The sequence below is a fragment of the Mustelus asterias genome, chromosome 22 (genome assembly GCF_964213995.1).
Source record: "Mustelus asterias chromosome 22, sMusAst1.hap1.1, whole genome shotgun sequence".
NCBI lineage: Eukaryota > Metazoa > Chordata > Chondrichthyes > Carcharhiniformes > Triakidae > Mustelus > Mustelus asterias.
Window position 1 is genome coordinate 25,485,163 of NC_135822.1, and position 16,508 is coordinate 25,501,670.

At 47.8% G+C, this 16,508-nt stretch overlaps 1 protein-coding gene across 1 annotated transcript in view; it reads right to left on the reverse strand.

Moving 5' to 3' along the window:
- Positions 1-7,569, reverse strand: part of mfap2 (microfibril associated protein 2) — a 41,174-nt gene extending 33,605 nt beyond the window's left edge. Inside the window, exon 1 of the mRNA XM_078238969.1 lies at positions 7,439-7,569. The gene's annotated coding sequence lies outside the window, so the exon portion shown is untranslated. The remainder of the gene's footprint in view (positions 1-7,438) is intronic.
- Positions 7,570-16,508: the final 8,939 nt, after the last annotated feature.

A 16,508-nucleotide genomic window follows, 5' to 3' on the forward strand; every position in this document is an offset into this window, starting at 1 on the left:
AACCTGGTGTTGTTAAAACTCTTACTGTGTTTACCCCAGTCCAACGCCGGCATCTCCACATCGTGTATCCAAAACCCACACGTTATATGCAAGTAAATATAAGCATATACATGACCCAGAACTCTCCCCTCCACCCTGCTGTCCTGACAGTGCTTTGGTCTTTCAGGCACCGACTCCTTGCCCAAGTGCCCCTGTAGGCAGCCAGTGCCTGCAGCCTTTCCATAAGGGAACATAACTCAATCCTGACTTGATGTCCACGCACTTCTCAGCACGGGTCTCTGAACAGATCTGGGACCCCTGGGTGAGGTGAGGATTTTCCTCACCCAGACTCCAGGGGACTCTGAGACAGGTCGTACTGTCTCCACAGGAAATCTCAGCAGCCTGGCCTCCTCCTCTGGGTATTTACGGGGCAGCTCACAACTAGAGAGAGAGAGAGAGAGAGACACATAAACTCCTGAGGAAGGAGGATGCTGTGAAAGAACGGGAAGGTGCGAGATGCAGCAGACTACTGCCTCTGGGCTGATGGGTCTAAGCGACCTTCTGTTGTCTCTGTCCCTGCCCTCGCACAAGATCCCAGCAGCTATCTTTGAGGCAGCTATTTGGGATTTTCAATTCTCGCTCCATATTCTGCCCCCACCAGTTCTCTCCTCTGATGCCAAGATTCTGACCTATCCTTCAGCTGGCCCAGGTCTTACTGGTTTTTAAAAGCAAATTACTGTGGATGCTGGAATCTGAAACCTTTTTTCTCTCCTTACAGATGCTGCCAGGCCTGCTGAGATTATCCAGCATTTTCTCTCTTGGTTTCTTACTGGTTTTTACTGGCTCCTTGCACCCTTACCAATCAACCCCAGTATCTTCGTCTCTAAATAACTTCAACCGCTGTCCCTCAGCAAACCTTCAGCCTTACGGGCAGCATAGTGGCACAGTGGATAGCACTAGCTTAGTGGTTAAAAGCTGGGCGGCATGGACAGGTTGGGCCGAAGGGCCTGTTTCCATGCTGTAAACCTCTATGATTCTGACACTGCTATCTCACAGCTCCGGTTTTGATTCCCGGCTTTGGGTCACTGTCTGTGTGGAGTCTGCATGTTCTCCCTGTGTCTGCGTGGGTTTCCTCCGGGTGCTCCGGTTTCCTCCCACACTCCAAAAATGTGCAGGTTAGGTGCATTGGCCACACTAAATTGCCCCTTAGTGTCCTGGGATGCGTAGGTTAGAGGGATTAGTGGGGTAAATATGTGGGGTTACGGAGATAGGGCCTGGGTGGGATTGTGGTCGGTTCAGACTCGATGGGCAGAATGGCCTCCTCCTGCACTGTAGGGATTCTATGATTCTTATCCTCATTCCCATAGTTAACCAACACTGTCCTCCATTTTCATTGCTCTGGCATTGGTGGCTACCAAGCCCCTTGCTGTCAGGAATGCCTTTGCATAATTACTCCACTTTATCTGTGGAACACTTTGCCGCAGAAGGCTGTGGAGGCCGGGTCATTGAGTGTCTTTAAGACAGAGATAGATAGGTTCTTGATTAATAAGGGGATCAGGGGTTATGGGGAAACAGCAGGAGAATGGGGATGAGAAAAATATCAGCCATGAGCAGACTCTGAGCCGAGTGGCCTAATTCTGCTCCTATGTCTTATGGCCTCACTCCTGCTTTCAAAATCTTACTATAGTCCTTTCTCTTCCATCCATGCTGTTTGAAATGTTCTTTTTGACCGGGTGTCCATCTGTCTTCTCCACTGAGCAAAGTGACATGTTGAGTGCAAGTTACTGGTGAATAGAATCTGAACCCAGGTAATCTTCAGACCTCATACTGCCAGGGTTTAAGGGTACATACTATTTTTAAGAAAGCAATAATCAATAAATTCAACAAAAATTACAGTGGTGACAGACCCTGGTGGGGCACTGGAACTAAAATAAAACATCAAAAAGGGTACTTAGTGAATTAATCAAAATGTTATTCCCGAGGGGGGGTGATGATGCACCCTAACACCACCCCCCCCCCCCCGCACTGTGCGGCCCACTGATCATGGAAAGCCTGAAGCATGTTGGTGGACACCGCATGCTCCCTCGCCAAGGTCACCCAGCTGTGAGCGTAGCCACGGTAGAGGGGCGGTCAGTCCGGTTGGACAACCGCCCACTGCCTGGACCAGTTGATGTCCAACTTGGCCAATCCAAGGAGCAAGTTTATATGAGTGTAGATCGCACATTGTCAATTTATCTGGCACTTTTTAGAGATTCACAATATTCTGGTGATTTGGTCGTATTCACACCCTTAAGTCAAGGGGATTCATTCTGCGGTTATTTATTGCATTGGTTCTTCAGGAATCTCACAGTTGTTCCTCCTGTTTCTACAGCAGGCTATCCCAGTTATGAGGAGAGGTTGTATGTTTTGGCTGCCTCTCCAGCCACATGCGCACTGTCCGGATTTCTGCATTGGGTACCTCCTTCAGCTCCCCTGAAATCACAGATACGTCCAGTATCCAGGACATAGTTAGTGAGCTGGTGTTAGCTCAACTTGATCTCTTTAACCTGTGCTTAACCCTCTCTCCACTCACATTGTCTGTACCTTTAAGACTTGATTACCTGTAAAGACTCGCAATCCAACCATTATCTTGTAAGTTGAGTTTGTGTCTATATATACCCTGTTTGTGAACACAACTCCCACTCACCTGATGAAGGAGCAGCGCTCCGAAAGCTTGTGGCTTTTGCTACCAAATAAACCTGTTGGACTTTAACCTGGTGTTGTGAGACTTCTTACTGTGTTAGCTCGACTCGGCCAGGGCAGCAATACTGGGCTTGGGGGGCGGGATGTGTGTGTGTGTGATTCGCCAGGATTTTACTGAAAAATCCACATGTGGAGGTTGAGTGAAGGCCAATAAATCTGACTGAACAGAAACAGTCCCTAAAAATCCCAATGCCAATCCCAGACTTGATGGGCCAAAGGGCCTCTTCTGCATTGTATGACCCTATGCCATTCTTGTCTGATCTCGCACATGAGGATTACCCACTTTGGTGAGGGTGGAAGGCCACGGGATTGAAGGAGTCAGAATCTTTGGTTATGCCAAGGAAGCGGTGACCACAGGCAACTTTACACCTTTACACTTTCCAACTTTGGGATTCTGAAGGAGAGAGTCCAACAAATTGTATTATCAAATTCCACCATTTTCTTACCAATGGCCCTTGTACTTTTGACTGAGAGCTCTAAGACAAGGCGTTGCCAAATTTCTTAGCATCCAGTTTCCCCAGAAGTAAAGAAAGCTGCTTTATTTCTTCAGCCTGATGTAGTGAGCACTTTACAAATGAATGGACCACAAAATCAACCAGGAATACAGCTGCCTCGGGCAAGCTAACAGTTCAAAGTGATTCCTGAGGAGGGGGAGGGATGAGGGATCGTTCAAGAGCAGCCACAGGCAACAAGGAAGCTGCACGACAAAGAAGGGCCACAGTGGCTTGGGAAGAATCACCTGCCTTGCACACAATGGGCAGCATTGTGGCACAGTGGTTAGCACTGCTGCTTCACAGCGCCAGAGACCCGGGTTCGATTCCCGGCTTGGGTCACTGTCTGTGCGGAGTCTGCACGTTCTCCCCGTGTCTGCATGGGATTCCTCCGGGTGCTCCGGTTTCCTCCCACAATCTGAAAGACGTGCTGGTTAGGGTGCATTGACCCAAACAGACGCCGGAGTGTGGCGACTAGAGGAATTTCACAGTAACTTCATTGCAGTGTTAATGTAAGCCTTACCTGTGCCTAATAAATATACTTTACTTTATAATGAGAGTTTAAAGTTTATTTGTTGGTGTCACAAGTAGGCTTACATTAACACTGCGATGAAGTTACTGTGAAAATCCCCTAGTGGCCACACTCCGGCGCCTGTTCAGGTACTCGGAGGGAGAATTTAGCATGGACAATGCACCTAACCAGCATGTCTCTCGGACTGTGGGAGGAAACCGGAGCACCCGGAGGAAACCCACGCAGACACGGGGAGAACGTGCAGACTCCGCACAGACAGTGACCCAAGCCGGGAATCGAACCCAGGTCCCTGGCGCAGTGAGGCAGCGGTGCTAACCACTGTGCCACTGTGCCGCCCAGTATCAGAAGTCAATAACGCACAATGTGGCACTGCAGTAGAGCATCTTGGTACCGTAAGCCACTCGCTGTCAAAGAATTGTAGAGTAGTACAGCACAAGAGAAGGCCATTTGGCCCATCCAGTCTGCAGCAGTTCAGCTTAGACCCACTCTCCTTGTTCTTGAGTGACATTTGTAAATTTCGAAATAGTGCTGTGTACATTTGAGTCATTAATGTATATCAAAACCAGCAGTGTTTCTAGGAATGAACCCTGATGAGCCCCACAGGATATCTCCTCGAGTCTGAAAAACAGCCAGCTACACACCCATTCACCACAACTTTGTTGTCTATCCCTTAGTCAATTTTATATCCGTACTATCTATCCTTTTTTTTATCCCGCAGGCTCCAATTTTGTCCACAAGCCTCTAATGTGGTGTTTTATCAAACACATTTTGTAAGTCCATATACACAACATCAACTGCGCCGTCCTCACCCAAAGTCAAATTTGTAATTACAAAGCATTGTTCGTGCCCCAAGGCAGAGCATTATAAAATTTGACACCCTCTCTGTTACTTTATCAACAAATTAAACCAAGGGAGACATGCTTTGCCCTGAACAAATCTGTGTTGGCTCTCCTTTACTTGTTCATTTGTCAAGTCTCTGTTTATTTTCTCCTAGAATATTATGTCCCAAAGTTTCCCCACCACCATCATTAAACTGCTTTGAATAATGTTATAACAATTGCAACCCTCCAGTCCTCTGGCACCATCCCAAGGTCAAAATCCTGGAACTCTCTAACAGCACTGTGGGTATACCGCACACATGAGGACGGCCTAAACCGGGGTGTTGGATTTATGTCACATTATCAGTAACCCCCACAGCTTGCCTCCTGGACTTGCAGGCTGTCCTGTCTGGAGACAATACGCATCTCTTTAACCTGTGCTTAATGCTCCCTCCACCCACATTGTCTGTATCTTTAAGATCTGGTTGGTTGTAGGGATTCGCATTCTACTCAGTATTCTGTAACTTGATTTTGTGTCTCTGCGCCCTGTTTGAGAGCACATTTCCACTCCATCTGACGAAGGAGCAGCGCTCCGAAAGCTAATGGTATTTGCTACCAAATAAACCTGTTGGACTTTAACCTGGTGTTGTTAAAACTCTTGCTGGGTATACCTACACCACATGGACTGCAGCGGTTCACAAGGGCAATTAGGGATGGACAATGAATGCTGGACTAGTTAGCGATGTCCACATCCCATGAAAGAATCCTTTCTTAAATAAATTGTTATTTACCCCGTTTAGCACCTGGTTTTGATAGGATCGGTGAGCTTTCTGTATGGTTTAGGAGATAGGTGCACATCTCTGGTATCATGTGCATCCCACACTCCACCATTGACAGCCGTGCCTTCAGCTGCCTTTGCCCGAAGCTCCGTAATTCCCTCCTTAAAACTCTCCTATAAAATGGTTCTTGAAACCCACTCCAAAGATGTGCAGGCTAGGTGGATTGGCCATGCTAAATTGTCCCTTAGTGTCCAAAGATCATTGAATAGAATCCCTACAGTGCAGCAGGCCATTCGGCCCAAAGTGTCTGCACCAACCACAATTCCACCTACGTCCTATTACCGTAATCCCGTGTATTAGGGTGGCACAGTAGCACAGTGGTTAGCACTGCTGCTTCACAGCTCCAGGGACCTGGGTTCGATTCCCGGCTTGAGTCACTGTCTGTGTGAAGTTTGCACATTCTCTTCGTGTCTGCGTGGGTTTCCTCCGGGTGCTCCGGTTTCCTCCCACAGTCCAAAGATGTGCGGGTTAGGTTGATTGGCCATGCTAAAAATTGCCCTTAGTGTCCTGAGATGTGTAGGTTAGAGGGATTAGTGGGTAAATATGTAGGGATATGGGGGTAGGGGCTGGGTGGGATTGTGGTCGGTGCAGACTCGATGGGCCGAATGGCCTCTTTCTGTGCTGTAGGGTTTCTATGTCTATTTACCCTGCTAGTCCCCCTGACACTAAGGGGCAATTTAGCGTGGCCAATCGACCCAACCCACACATCTTTGGACTGTGGGAGGAAACCGGCGCACCTGGAAAAACTCACGCTGACACGGGGAGAACGTGCAAACCCCACACAGACAGTGACCAGAGGCCAGAATTCAACCCGGGACCTGTGAGGCAGCAGTGCTAACCACTGTGCCGCCCTTGTGCAGATTTGGTGGAGTGGCCATGCTAAATTGTCCCGTAGTGTCCAAAGATATGTGGGTTATGTGGATTAACCATGGTAAATACACGGGGTAACGGGGAGAGGGCAGAGGGGAGAGGGCCCGGGTGGGATGCTCTTTTGGACGGTCGGTGCAGACCCGATGGGACGGATGGCCTCTTTCTAAATAGTAGAGATTCTGTGGGTCATTGACCAAGCTTTTAGTCACCTAACCCAACATCTCCTCAGGTGACCCAATGTCGAGTGCTGTTCACTAAAGCTCCTGCGATGCACTTTGGGACATCTGTACTACGTTAAGAGGTGTTAAGATGGTTGTTGACAACATGACGGGGCAAAATGCGCCGGGCATGATTTAGAAGCAGCATCTCCATTGGTAAAATGGAGCCGATCCCGCGGGAGATCCCTGGATGAGATTCCAGGCCCTTTCAGGGCAGCAAGCCAGTTGTGTGTCACTGAGGAGCCTCACAGTTCAGCTTTCTCTGCAGGAGTCTTGCTGTGTTCTGGCAGATCTGCAGTTGCTGGAGCACACATCTGGGTGTAATTACTGAGTATCCTCCAACCCTCTCCCCATCCACACACACACACACACACACACCTCCCCCACCTCCAGCTCCAGCTCCCAGAGAGAACAAAGAACTGTGGCTTCTGACTTGCCGTTTTATTTTTCAAGCATTCTTCACTTAATTTTGTTTTTCCAAGCGTTTGATTCAACTAGGAAGCTACACTTCACCAAAAGTAATATCTGTATGAATCAGGCTGAAGTATTTTTGGGTGGGCAGTTAGAGAGAGGCACAGACTCTACAATACTGGAGCCCAGGAGTTCACACCTCACAGGATAATTCCTGCCTTGTCTCTAACTGGGACAAAGAAAAAAGTTTTACACAAAACGCACTCTCCCTACTGCCCTGATTTCCCCACTCCCTCCTCATTTACAGTAAATCTGTACCACTCCCTGGAGGTCCTAACTTATTTCACAAACAGATATCGTATTCCTATGTTCCTATACGAAAGCCAGTTGCCTTTGAGATTCCAGCCGGAGCTTGATGTGATCAGAGTGCAGGAAAAGTACAAAACAGGAGTTAGTGACCGGTCTACATTTGGGGTGTGCTGAAGGCTCGCCCCCCCACACACTTAATTTCTAGTATATATACATTGATCTTTCTTACCAGATCCGCTTGTTGGAACTTTCCAACTGCTCCCCCAGTAAAAGTCTGATTAAAACACACTCCAGATGGTACACCAACTCCTGCTCCCTGACTCAGGGCTCCTCCGGGTCTTAACGCCTGGGTTATTTAACTGCCGTTTACACTCCAGTGACGAGGGGGACGGGAGCAAGCGGTCGGCAAATGAGTAAAAGCTTGGTGACTCTGGCAACTCACTGAGGCGAGGCGTCAGCAAGAATGTCTCAGTCACTCATTCCACAGTCCCATCTCTATCGATCACTGATTCGATCACACACTTTCTTGTATGGATGTAGCTGTGGTCAGTACATCATCTAACAGGTCAATATTTACTGTGTGAGTCTAGGTGGTCAATCTTGATCGGCTATTCAACCAAGCAAGTCTTCACAACTGAGCCCAATTTTCCCAACATTCACACACTTTTCCAGCCAGTTTATGACAGAGTGATTGGGATTGAGGAAAACGTTTTTTTAAAGTTTATTTCGTTTAATTTTAGTTTATTTATTAGTGTCACAAGCAGGCTTACATTGTTGTTGTTCGTCCACCGTCGTCGATGAGGACCTCAACACCATTAGTCATTTTGAGGCTGGGTGCGGTGTGTCCGAAGATGACTGATCAGGCCAACTCGGGCACGGAATGTCCTGGCACAGATTGGGCAGACTTGTGTAGGCGCTGTAGTTGTTGCGCTGGTGGCTCTGGACTTGCGCAGCTCGCGCTTAAGTGTCCAAAAGCGTGCGCACGTTCCAAGTGCCAATGGTGAGCGGTGTCACCTTGTGTTTTATTTTGTTTGTTCGACCGCAAGATGGGATCCCCGCCAGCCGCGGTAAACTGGCCAGGGTGTAGTGAAGCAGGCAATGTTTAGGGCACCTTTCTAACCCCTTCCTCATTCTACGGAGGTGAGCAGTGCGTTCCTGAAGAGGGCTGCTTATTCGCCCAGGTAGACGCTGAGTTTCACTGCTGCTTCAGTCAGCGGAAAATGACCATTAGACCTGGGCCACCTGTGTGCAGGTCCGTGACTACAGCTCCCAGTGTATCCACACCTGCTGCTTCGTCACTCGCCCATCGCCACAGGACTTCAAAGGTTGAACAGAACAGGTGATGATGGTGTCGAGACTAGCACATTGATTTGGATTAAAGTGAGGGAGAGTTGCGCAGCGTCAGCCTCACTCTCTCTTCCCAATTCCCATCTGGATCCAGTGGCAAGACAAGAGTCGAGACGGCTGGAGATGGGACTAGGCGCAGTGGGTGACCAGGACATCTTCTGTGTCTTGTCCTGCTCTTCGTGTTCCACAACGCTTGCAGAGACCGCCTTCTCGACCATTGGTCCTTCCATTGGTCTCGTCCGCTCGATCCGCCGGAGTCTGTCTTTACATGCTGGGATAGACAACTCCCTAATTCACCGAGGGTTGAGACCCATCGGCTACCCTCACCTGGTTTAGCCGGCTTGTCGAAGCCGTTGCCCGGGGTGTGGCCGCTGTTGCATGCAAACTACGCGGAGCCACAAGTGAGAGCTGAGTGCCAGGTGGGGACCAAAGGTGGACAAACTGCCCTGAAAAGGACGTGACATGTTTCCCCTCCCTGACACCCCATACTCCCCAATTACACTACGTTAACACCGCGATGAAGTCACTGTGAAAATCCCCTAGTTACCACACTCTGACACCTGTTCGGATACGCTGAGGGAGAATTTAGCATGACCAACGCACCTAACCAGCACATCTTACGGACTGTGGGAGGAAACTGGAGCACCTGGAGGAAACCCACGCAGACCACGGGGAGAACGTGCAGACTCCGCACAGACAGTGACCCAAGCCAGGAATCGAACCCTGGTCCCTGGCGCTGTGAGGCAGCAATGCTCACAGATCTCTTTCAGCCTTCATTTTGGTTTCTTTCCAAACCAAACTTTCCAAACTCTTGTATCTCATCAATTTTGTGGTGCGTGTCAATGCATCGTACACTTTCATCCCCTTCCCTGGGGCATGGTCTGCAGTTTTATTGACTCTGAGCCTATGAAAGATAAATATTTGTCTGGCCACCAGGGAGAACACCTCTACTCTTCTTCGAAATAATCCCAGGAATCTTTTATATTCACCTGAGCCCAGCACGGTGGCACAGTGGTTAGCACTGCTGCCTCGCAGCGCCAGGGACCCAGGTTCGATTCCCAGCTTGGGTCACTGTCTGTGTGGAGTTTGCATGTTCCCACCATGTCTGCGTGGGTTTCCTCCGTGTGTTCCAGTTTCTCCCACAGTCCAAAGACGTGCAGGTTAAGGTTGATCAGCCATGCTAAATTGCCCCTTCGTGTCAGGGGGATTAGCAGGGTAAATATGTGGTGTTACGGGGAGAGGGCCTGGATAGGATTGTTATCGGTGCAGACTCGATGGGCCAAATGGCCTCTTTCTGCAGTGTAGGGATTTTATGATTCTATGACAGGTAAAGACCCACCTATCCTGTCCCACACAGTTGGGATGCTTTGTGGCTCACAATACATACACCCCCCACCCACCCCTCTCAAAACCATGGGCAGATGAAAAAATAGGGAGGGAGTTCCTGAACTTTCACCCATGATGATGAAGGAATGGAAATACAGTTCCAAATCAGGATAGTATTTGATTTGGAGCAGGGCTTGGAGGTGGCAGAGGCCTCCTTGTGCCGCTAGGTGACAGACCTTTTGCTAAAGTATTGATCCAAAGCTAAGCTGCTTCTTGCTGTGGTCAGGATACCTCTCAAAGACTCTGGTCACTGGCTAGCACTGCTGCCTCACAGCACCAGGGACCCAGGTTTGACTCCAGCCTTGGGTCACTGTCTGTGTGGAGTTTGCACGTTCTCCCCGTGTCTGTGTGGGTTCCCTCCGGGTGCTCCGGTTTCTTCCCACAGTCCAAAGATGTGCAGCTTGGATGAATTGGCCATGCTCAATTGCCCCTTAGTGTCTAAGGGTGTGAGGTTAGGGGGATTAACCATGGTAAATGTGCAGGGTTACTTGGGGAGGGGGCTATTAAAATGCTCTGTCGGTGAGTCGGTGTATATTTGATGGACCAAATGGCCTCCTTCTGCACTGCAAAGACTCTATGATTCAAAGCACTGAATTTTGAGGCGAGATCGATAATGCTTAGATTCTACACTCTTCGGCTGAATATAGAGTCAGACGGTTATTGCAGAACCCAAGGAGGATATGAAGGGATTCCATGGAATACCAAGTGGGTAGAAAAGGCTAACCCAACACCATCTAAAGTGAAAACCTGGCTGCAGAACGAGGAGACAAACTGGCCAAGGAAACATGAAAGGCTGCTGTTGATATCCGAAATGGAGTGGAGAAGCAGACATACTTTGCTGTGGACAACCACAGACCAACATAGTGAAAACCCATTCACCAGTGACAAAGACATTGGTTTTGGGTCCAGGGACATGGAATATAAAACCAAGGGGATGTGATGAACTGGTACAGGACCTTAATTGGGTCTCAGTTAGCTTGGGTAAGCCAGTATAGTAAATTAGGACATCTTTCACTGAAGTTGAGAAGGTTAGGGGATGAATTAAATGTCACCAGGATTGTGACGGGTTATAATAAGGTGACAGATTTTCCCCACTGGTCACCAGGCAGTAACAAGGGGGCACCAATTTAAAATAATCACAAAAGGGATGAAGTGGAGTGTTCTTACAAATTCAGTGTGGTTAGATTGTAGAATTCTGTGACAGTGATATAAGATGTGGAAATGCCGGCGTTGGACTGGGGTGGACACAGTAAGAAGTCACAACACCAGATTAAAGTCCAACAGGTTTATTTGGAATCACAAGCACTGCTCCCTCATCTCTCACCTGATGAAGGAGCAGCGCTCTGAAAGCTCGTGATACCAAATAAACCTGTTGGACTTTAACCTGGTGTTGTGAGACTTCTTACAGTGATATGAGTCCATAAAGTTTTGGATATTGGAAGGTGATGAATGTTCGAGGATATGGAGAGTGAGCAGGAGACGTTAGGATGTTTATTCTCTCAGATGGACAGAGAAAATTTCAAGGTTCTATTTCAAAAAGGTTATCCCCAATGTCCTGGCTAATATTTGTCCCCCAATCAACACCACCAAACCAGACTGATCACTGATCACATTTGTGGGAGCTTGCCGTGCAGAAATTGGGTGATAATTTTCCCAAATTGCACATTGACTGCACTTCAAAAAATGACCTTATTGGCTGTAAAGAGCTTTGGGAAGTCCTGAGACTGTGAAGAGCACTATATAGATGTCAGTCTTTCTTTCTTACAGGCTTTTATTGTGCTGGGAAACCCATTGAAGTCAGAAAGCATTTCACCACAAGATGAATGACCAAACATCAGCTGGTGAGAGTTAAAACGCAAGAGGCAGCTCAATGTTGTGCCAGGAAACCATAGCTTTATGGAGAGAGAGATGAATTAACTAATTCTAAACATCAGGTGTTCCCAAATTGTGGGCGGGATTTTCTGCCCCCCTCCCCCCCCGCCCCCCCCCCTCCCCATGCAGTGGTGGAGGAAGTCCGCCATTGGGCAGTGGTAGGATCTTCCAGTCCCGGGAAGTGGGGGGTGTCACCATCAGCAGGACCTGAAGATCCCACCAGCAGAAATGGCCAGAAAATTTCTGCCAAGACTTGCAACCCCAATTCGGGTTGTAGAATCAACAACAGGGGTGGCATGGCACAGTGGTTAGCACTGCTGCCTCACAGCGCCAGGGACCCGGGTTCAATTCCGACCTCAGGCCATTGTCTGTGTGGAGTTTGCACATTCACCCTGTGTCTGCGTGAGTTTCCTCCAGGTGCTCCAGTTTCCTCCCAAACTCCATAGATGTGCTAGTTAGGTTGATTGGCCATGCTAAATTGGCCAGGGGATTAGCAAGGTAAATATGTGGGGTTACGGGGAGAGGGCCTGGGTGGGATTGTTGCCGGTGCAGGCTCGATGGGCCGAATGGCCTCTTTCTGCATTGTAGGGATTCTATGGAGATTGTGAACAACCCCTCTTCCAACCTGGAAGGCCAGGCAGTGTCCAATCCTGCCTTTGCCTGCACGTCTCTTGGTCTCTGTTTGGTATCCTTTTCTGTCCTATTGACTAATGCCTTCCCTGCAGACATGGAAGGAGCGTATTCGACATATTATCAGATGAAAAAACTCCTCAACATATCAAGACTGAAATCCAAGGCAAAGGTATGGTATGTAAGAGGAGGTAGTGGTGAAGGAGGAAAAATATACAGATGGGTACACATAGGATGATGGCCTGGCACACAAACAGCCACCTGGGAAAGAGACATTAAACAGACACTGACTTTCAGTACAAACAGTCACCTGAGATTAAAACATAAAGGACAGACAGATATCCAAAGTTAAACATGCAGGAATCAAATCTTACAGGAAGCCAGCCAGGGCTTAAAGATAAGGACAATAGGGATAGATAATGAGATTAACTACAGGTGGGATCGGGAATACATAACTGCAGGAAAACCAATTACTGTCAAGTACTGTATGAATAGACTGAAACTAAAGTCATTGATAGTCACTGACGTAGGAAATGTATCTATTCATAGAACAATGCGATGTTAACATGCTTATGTCTGTATCTGTCTGTATTTGTCTATAACGATGTGATTATGTGTTTAACTATCGATCACCTACTTGATTACAATGATGTGATAATGGCTAGATGTCCGGTCCATCTATTGTGTAAAGGGTATAAAGATGGACCGCTCCTATTGTCTCATTGAGAGAAGGTTTTGCTGCTTGTTAGTGCCTTTACTTCACAAAGCTTCGTTAAATAAAACTGTATTGTTGAAACCTTCAAGTCTGACTCACAAGTGGCATTTTTCCCACAACAGTGGCATAGTGGTAACCTCACTGGACTAGTAATCCAGAGACCCCAGGGTAAAGCTCAGAGGACCCAGGTTCGAATCCCACCATGGCAGGTGTTGAAATTTCAATCACAACAGGAGGGAAATCTGGCTGGTGATTGATGCAATTGGCGACACCAGCTCTGGGCCAGAGGCCTGTGGCTCTAGAAGCTCAAAAGCAGACCCAGCCCTGCAAGAAAGACATCAGCAGAGATCATCTCGCACTATTGGCAAGGGACAGCTTAATGCACGGCATTTGTGACAGGCTTTGCCTATCCAGAATAGGCTTGTTCACCCATCAAATGGAGGTGCAGCAGAGAATCTCAACTGACCTCCCCAAAGTCCTGCAGCTGTCCAAAGATGCATAGGTTAGGTGGACTGGCGATGCTAAGTTGCCCTTTAGTGTCAGGGGGACTAGCTAGGGTAAATGCATGGAGTTACGGGGATAGGGCCTGGATGGGACTGTTGTTGGTGCAGGTTTAATGGACCAAATGGCCTCTTTCCGCACTGAAGGGATTCTATATATTCCAATCAGCCATCTCTGATACCAAACCATTTTGATCTATAATGTGCAAACTTTAATCATTATGTACTGAATATTATATGTTGCTTTACTGCTGTTTAGTTTCTTTTTGCACCTGGGGTTAATTTTCAAGTTTAAAAACCGGGTTGGTCACATTAGAAAATACTTGGCAACCATTGTTGTATGTTATGATCTTTGTCACCTGTGTTTCAGAGTAACACACCATCTTGTGGTGATAATGTCACATTGCAGTAATATCACAAAAGCACATCAACTAAACTCAATGTTCTTTGTTTAAGGATCTGAAGGAGTTTAGTTATGGGAAGCTGGGTGCAACCTGTCCACTGATTCTGTGCCAGTCATGGAGATTGAAATGCCTTGTTTTAGTTTGTCAAGGAGGGCATCATGACAGCAGAAAGACGGAGGTTACAATATCCTGGCCATTTGGCAGAATGAGGAAAGGAATTAACAACTGGACTGACCCCTGCAGAGTTGTACGAAGGCCTGAGCACAAATCCTTTAATAATAGATCTGCAACATTCCTCTGTTCATGGAACCAATGGCCATTGCATTTCAAAACCATTCATTGCACAAAACAATGCAACAAAATATAGCTTGGCGGGAATAGCCATCCTTGGTTCATTCCCCATGGCAATGCCTTGACCAATCAGATTTGACCTGCCTGTTTTGCATGTTTACAAAAACTTGGCAGTTAACAGTTCCCTGGTGCATTCTCCATGGCAATGCCTCAACCAATTAGAGTCCACCAATCAGCACTCTCTTCTCATGCAGCAAAAATTGTTGTTCCCTTTAAGATTCGGTATTCTTGTGAATCTGTCCTGATGAGTGCAAGACAAAAAGCTTCAACAGCATGTAACATTTTTAAAGAAATCTTATCAAACAACTATTCGACCTAGATAATTGTTGGGAGAGCAACTGTGGCCACCTTTACACAGCAAACTTACTGCAGAAAAACACTCTAAGATACTTCACAGAAGCAGCAAGAAAACGTGGACACAAACCAAAATAAGGGGATATCAGGAGGGGTGATCAAAAGCCTGGCTTGAGAGGTTGCTTCAGGATGGATCTTGTAAGAGGAACAAAGAACAAAGAACAAAGAACAGTACAGCACAGGAAACAGGCCCTTCGGCCCTCCAAGCCTGTGCCGCTCCTTGGTCCAACTAGACCAATCGTTTGTATCCCTCCATTCCCAGGCTGCTCATGTGACTATCCAGGTAAGTCTTAAACGATGTCAGCGTGCCTGCCTCCACCACCCTACTTGGCAGCGCATTCCAGGCCCCCACCACCCTCTGTGTAAAAAACGTCCCTCTGATGTCTGAGTTATACTTCGCCCCTCTCAGCTTGAGCCCGTGACCCCTCGTGATCGTCACCTCCGACCTGGGAAAAAGCTTCCCACTGTTCACCCTATCTATACCCTTCATAATCTTGTATACCTCTATTAGATCTCCCCTCATTCTCCGTCTTTCCAAGGAGAACAACCCCAGTCTACCCAATCTCTCCTCATAGCTAAGACCCTCCATACCAGGCAACATCCTGGTAAACCTTCTCTGCACTCTCTCCAATGCCTCCACGTCCTTCTGGTAGTGCGGCGACCAGAACTGGACACAGTACTCCAAATGTGGCCTAACCAGCGTTCTATACAGCTGCATCATCAGACTCCAGCTTTTATACTCTATACCCCGTCCTATAAAGGCAAGCATACCATATGCCTTCTTCACCACCTTCTCCACCTGAGAGCGAGGTAGAGAAGGACAAGGGGGGAATTCTGGAGTTTGGAACTTGGTAACTGAAGACATGGTGGAAGGGATTAGCTTGCTGGGGAGGGTTGGTGCAGATTGCTAAGGTATTGGAGTTAGAGATATTGGGGTGGTTATATGCGTTCATGGGATGCGGGTGTCACTGGCTGGCATTTATTGTCCATCCCGAATTGCCCTTGAACTGAATGACTTGTTAGGCCATTTCAGAGGGCTGTGTAAGATTTAACCACATTGCTGTGGATCTGGAGTACATGTGTGAACCAGACAGGGCAAGGATGGCAAATTTCCTTCCTTGAAGAGACATTAGTGAACCAGGTGGGATTTTTAAAAAAGCAATCAACAGAAGTTTCATGGTCATCAATAGAAGTCGAGTGACAATGCCACCACGCCACCTCCCCTTATTGTTGTAAGGAGGTTGTGGAAAGCGCAGGGGAGAAGGTTTTAAGGAGATGGCTGATAATGGAGAATCATTCCCAGTGGTTACCTTATCTCTCTAGCAATAATAATGACTGGTTTTGGCAGAGGAATGTCAATCCTAGTGGAGTTTGAGGTGATAGATGGCTAACCACTTGTGTGCTAAATCCGCCTATCTCTCTCCTCCCTTTTAAGAGGAGGGGCGGCACGGTGGCACGGTGGTTAGCATGTCTGCCTCCCAGTGTCAGGGACCCAGGTTCAATTCCAGCCTCAGGTGATTGTGTGGAGTTTGCACATTCTCCCTGTGTCTGCACTGGTTTCCTTCAGGTGCTCCAGTTTCCTTCCACACTCCAAAATTGTGCAGGTTAGGTGGATTAATGATGGTAAATGCATGGGGTTACAGGGGTGTGGTGGGTCTGGATAAGATGCTCTTTCAGAGAGTTGGTACAGACTCGAATGGCTGAACAGCCTCCTTTTGTACGGTAGGGATTCTGTGGGTT